Here is a 6,538-nt window from a genome sequence, read left to right on the forward strand (position 1 = left end):
GGTTTTGAAGACTGTGATATGGTTTCGGAGACTTCGGTATAATTAGATTAATTACGTTGTGTCTCCTTGTGATATTGGATGCAAATTAAGTACGAGACCAGTAGTACAAACCACTCGGTCATATTTTATTGACAACGGGACCAGTCGTTCCACTTTCTTAACTTTGAGCGCTAAGCAGGGCCAGAAATTAATACTTTTTATACTATGGTGTGTTGAGGTCAGAGGACAGTGCCCAGAGTCTTCTTCGGGGGCGCAAGTGCCCAACCCAAGCCTTAAAAGGAGACGATATCAAAGGAGATGCTAGGAACCAGACGTTAGGAAGAGAAAATATAATCGCCTTTTATGATCATGCAATAGAGGCAACATTTTACGTCGGGTCTGTACGTCTGAATGTCAAAGATTAAGAAGAAATGTTATCAATATAGTGGGCAGCTAGGTTTGTAAGTCATTTTTAAATAATTTCTTCGTCTAAATTTAAGTTTTTACTCTTTGTGGCGAAGATTGAGCAACAATTTTAATCTTGGGTTTCACTCAGTTTAAGTCATGAACCTAACCGTAATGTGTCCTACAATCATATACCGTAAATATTAGATTGAATTTTTTTTTGCATGATTAATTGTAATAAAAACACTAAAATAAATGATAAATCTTTATCAACATGGACATACTGATATAAAAAGAAGCAAAATACGAATTAAAACGTCGGTTCTGAAGAACCTGGAACGACCTTGGTTTTTAATCTTGTTGGAAGACAATAAATTGTTTTTGTTTTTCCAATGTTTAAATCAAGTGTTTAATCTCTATGTGCTATTTATCGATTGTTTCCTTTGTTTCCATAATGCTTCTAATCTCGCTTGGGCGCAAAATGCGACATTAAAACATAAGATGAAGTTTTCCTGCAGTATTTCTGCAAACACTTTATGCATTTATCACGTCAGTGATAGTAACCCCTGGAACATTAATGATGAAATGAAAATATGTTATCGTCAAAAACACCGTTATTTAAATATTAGGTCACCGAAGAGATGCAACTTCACACATGACTAGCGTTGCAATACATTCAAAATAGTTACACGCAAATAGCTAGGGCTTATAGCCTTGCTCTCTTATGGATCAGGGGTATCTTGAGTTAATTAACTTTTATACAATAATGTAACTACCATAGTCTCTCAATAATGGCTTTGTTTACACAGACTCAGTAAACAAAGATCAACTGTGTGAATTGATCACGTTATACAATTGTCTAACCTTTCGCTTACTGGACCAGCCTATTGATTTTACCGGAGATGCCTGAACAGGTACAGACCTAGGACAGGTAAAAATTTACCTGTATGAGATGTTAGCTACCGCAGCCATACTGCAATTAAATGTCCACGACAATATACTGATGTATAGCGTACTGTGTATCGATATTCGTTCCGGGATGAAATTGACAAACCGTTTGGTTTGAACGACTGTGTCATTACATCAACATGTTATCGACATTAAAGAGATTGTTATGAGGTGTGAAGACTGTAACCTTCCCGGCAACTGGTCTTCGTCACAACCGGAAGTTTAGTATCTTCTCTTTCCATGGTACCCATTTATTCCTATACTGTGGAGCAGTATCTTCCATTGTCACCGCCAGGATAATATATAATTCATAAATCATGAACTAAACTAGGAATACTGCTAGCGGATATACGGATATACATATTGTCAATACGTAGGGTAGAGCACAGTTACTACCTGTGGACATCCAGGTAGATCATCGACCATCAGAGGCAATGTACGTCTCCAATTAGTGGATTGATTATCACATTTACAGAGTACTTACACAACAAGGTGGAGTGTCGTTGGATTTCCTTATATCATTTTATTTTCTACACCTATTTACGTAAAGTATGAAGCACGTGGATATTTTGTGTTTGGAGATATTACTAAATTTCTGTTCATATGGAATCGATGGTAAGTCTTTGATAATAACATAATTGTTTCTTTAGAGTAATATTTGTATTTATAGATCATAGTGTCAGTAGAAGGTGTTAACAAAATTATGATTTTCTTCATTAAAATGAAACAAGTAATTAACAACTGATATAACGCGATACAAGCAATATTAAACATGTTTTTATAACAAGTAATGCTAACACTATCGCTTAGATGAATAAAACGAATCTTCAAATTAACCGGAACAAAAGAAAATATTTAATTAAACGTTTTAATCAACAATCCAATTCACTTTAAAAATCAACATCATATATGTGAGTCGTTTTAGTTTCTTTCAACATCAACAAATAATCCCAATAGACATTTTATATCGTATGCTATTTTCTCTTGTGTGTTCATCATTTTCCTTTAAAAAAAGGAAACTGTACAAATAGTCCCACAAATAAACAGCCGACGTGTTTACACATTAGTCACCATAAAACATCAATCAAATTGAAATCACTTCAAGCTTAACTGGATTGGATGGAAATGTTTAAAGCAAGATACAGTTATACAGTTGTTCAGCAAGGAGAGTTAGATGGTTAATCGTAATTCGTTATTATGAATTGCGAGTTACTCTAAAATATTCATTATTCCGAAAAACGAATAAAATTTTGCCTTGCTGAATTTTAAACGACTTTAAACTAAATCCTCGACAACCCAAAACACACTTCAACAGTCCAATACTGCTTTATATGGCTCACTGGACGTAATTTAATTGGAGTTTTAATACCATGTGATGTTATTTCAATAAACACTAGTATATAAAATGTTAAATATATGGATCGTTCCGCGTACGAGTTCATGTAAGGGGCACGTAAATACCCTAACTTTAATACGATTAATATGTCATTGATTATTTATTGCAGCTATATTATCTGAAATTCAACATTGTGTTATAGACCCATAAATAAACTGTCTGGCCTTTAAATCTGGCGAAATAGTGATTCATACTTCTTCAATCCCCTTTTCAAAAGTAGTAATATTTTACGACATGATCTATTGTTATTCAGTGCGTCTGAAATAAATTATATGTTTAAAATTAAAAAACAATGTTTATCATTTTCTGATTATGAAAAGTCTCTTAAAACCTTTTACAGGCGAGTGATTTCTGAACTAGTAACTTAACGTTAAACTCGCAACTTTATCGGGGATATTTTAGCGATTTTGTGGGAAATGGTCTTGGTGGAGTAAATTTAATCCTGAGATCATGGCTGCCTTGTCAGTAAAAGTTGAATGCCATTTCCGAAACCAGGCTAGTTTGCTTCAATGATCGGGTAACTTAATTGAAACATTGTAATAATAACGTCGAGGTACAGTATGTATGAGTTGAAAATCATTCTTTCATTAGTTGATATGAAGAATAGGGATATTCTATCGTAAGTTACATCTGCCGACCCTCGGGTAGACTATCTTTATCTATACATTAAATCAAATAATGTCATACCTATGACCTTATTATCACACAAAATATGTTTATTTGCTATAAAACTCATTGAGAACCACATTATTATATGAATAAATTACTGAAATGATTTTTTTTTAGATTTAAAAAAATATATTTATTTATTTTTATTCAAATATTTTATAGATGTTTATAATACACTGATTCATGAACAGTGAATGACAACTCATATTTTAAAACATCAAACTATATGTTCTTCTTAACCTGAGGTCCTCTGTTAAGAGACCACTCTCTATTAAGAGACCACTTTTCAATTTCCCTTGAGTGGTCGCTTAAGACAGATTCGACTGTATACATGTATGGAAGAGTCTTATATTATGCGTATTGTTACTGTGTAATGTGTCAACGTTTTTAAATTGAATTTGTACTAAATTTGACATACAAGAATGAGAACATTACGAGTATAAAGCAAAAGCACTTTAATCAAGATACGCAACATGTGTGTAGGTTAAAGGCAAAGTATTTGTGTTCCTGTTTATAGGATGTCATTCTCCTGAATATGATTTCAATCTGTTTATGTAACTATTATTCTATTATGACCCTTTCCAGAGGGAACTGTTCTCCTATTGTGTTGTCTGGCGAGGTATAGTCCCAGAGTCGACGACAAGGGGACTATACCTCGCCAGAAAACACTATAGGAGAACTTTCGACTCGGGGACTATACCTCGCCAGACGACACTATAGGAGAACTGTTCCCGAGGGAAAGGGCCATAATAGATTGATTTAGTACGTTACATGACATTCATTATGACGTCATATATTTGGTCGCGTGTTCATTCCCGGGGGACTATACTTTAGTATAGTTCCCGTAGTCAGGTATAGTCTCCCGTAGTCAAGAAGGACAGAGAACTGTCGCAAAATAGACCATGGCTGTTATCCAATCGCATTCCTAGTAATTATCATGTGATGTACTAAATGTGATATATCTGTACCTATAAGCCTAATGGTTTTTGGAAAATAGAGATTGACTGACTATATATGTAGGATATACTCTGATTTCCCCTATTTTCATTGGCTAAAATACATGGTCACGTCAGTTCGAATTAACATGTCGACTTTTTGTTTTAAAGTGGATCTATTCAGGGTGATGCCCTATGACCATGTTTTTTCTTGTTATAACAAGCACATCATATAATCCGTTTGATATTTGTCAAAATCATCTACATACCAAATATAGAATTAAGGACCTGATTGCATCTAAACTATTCGCCCTCGGTTATTATATAATTCTATCAGGCCGGTAAAACACAATATAGACCACAGCAAAGGTCCATAATTGGTAAAAATTGGTTACTAGGTGAGAAGTGAAACGGATTAACTAATGCAAGTTGAAGACCTAATTAGCCTAAGAGTATCAATGTACATGTATTTTTGTAAATATAATATTTATTCATTTATTTATTTCGGCATTCTGATACCATTGTTAACGAGAGAATATTCATAAACAGGCTATTGCTGGTATCCTCTAAGGTATGCTAATGAATAAATATCAAAAAAAGCAAAAGAGAACATCAAGATCAATGAAAAATGAGATAAAAAAATAAAAACAAAAACAATAGAATGAAGAATTCAAAAATGATTGCGTTCGAAAGCTTCATCTAATACATGTGTTTACCACGAGAAATAGCAAGTTTTGTTTCATATATGCACCACGATACATAATCAGATTTAATTTGTTTTATATCACATTTATGGTTACTACGAAAAATAAAAAAGTTTTTTTTAAACCGCGCCGTCGGCGATTTATAAACTTGTTTAATTAAAATCCTCCTTAAATGTGTATTTCATATAAGAGTTTACCACAAGACTTGGGTTTTTTTTTCTCTCGAACACCACACTAATAAAGTTAATTGTTTAATCGTATGACTTTGAAAACAGCTTTGTTCACAGTACAAAACAGATCGATTTTTTTTTTCATCTAAAGACGTTTTACTTACAATTGATGTCAACATGAACGGGACAAATACTAATTACACTTCACTGTTGATTTACCAACCGTTATTGATTATGGATCACCTTTGCATAGTGCTGGAGAAGTCAGTATCGATCTGTACAAGTCTGTGTTAAACGGATTATGATCACAATACTGGTTGGCCTTTACCTGGAGACTATGGATATTTTTAAAGATTGTACTAGCTGTTCTTAGACCATATTTTTGCTAAACGATTTTTTTTTAATCTCTGTCTTTATGATCTCAATACATTTATCATTATTACACATCAATGAATATGCATTTTCATTTTTCTCTGCAACCCCATTATGTAACCTTACACATTATAGTTGGCCCTGTCCAGTGCATGAACTGGCATCCGCTTATTTTGACGTCATTATCATTGTGACAGATAGTTTTAAGATTGTATTGGCTGTATCTGGACCATAATTTGTCTAAGCGAATTTATTATAATCGCCATCCGAATACATTTATCATTATTTTTTGTACTCAGATAGATGGCCCAAAATTAAAATATTGGTGACTCCTTACATTTTACACATATTAATTTTTAATACTATACATTTATGTTACAAAGGAAATTTTGCTATTTTGTGAATGTTAGTAACTGATATTAATGGACGAACTACAATAATACATATCTAGTATATTTAACTTTTTAACTGCTTACTATCTAGAAAATTTCATCAATGAAGTTTAATGATAGAAAACTTGAGTTATATCATCATCGTACATTTTTAATTTAGTTATTTTCCATTTCCTCACTTTACAATAAGTGAACATATAAATAATTTCTATACCTATATATACTAGCATTGGTGCATCCGATTTACCATTATCATTGTATTTACATCTGTGTATATGTATTTACATTTTCACTAAAATCCCACTATGTAACCTTACCAAATGCATTTGTAGCGTTGTTCAGTGTATAAACTGGCATCCGCTCGTTATGACGTCATTTTATTTGTGATGTCACAATTTTATCGTGCAAGCGATCTCGGAAGATGCCCAAATGGCTGATCCGTCCTTGACGGTAAAGAATTGTTTGTTCATTTATAGATGCGAAAATCCTAGAGACAATATGAGAATGATGCTAGCATGCGTCAATGATATATCGTTGTCTAGTCGGCATTCATTATCCCATAACTGCC

This window comes from Argopecten irradians, chromosome 11 (genome assembly GCF_041381155.1).
Source record: "Argopecten irradians isolate NY chromosome 11, Ai_NY, whole genome shotgun sequence".
NCBI lineage: Eukaryota > Metazoa > Mollusca > Bivalvia > Pectinida > Pectinidae > Argopecten > Argopecten irradians.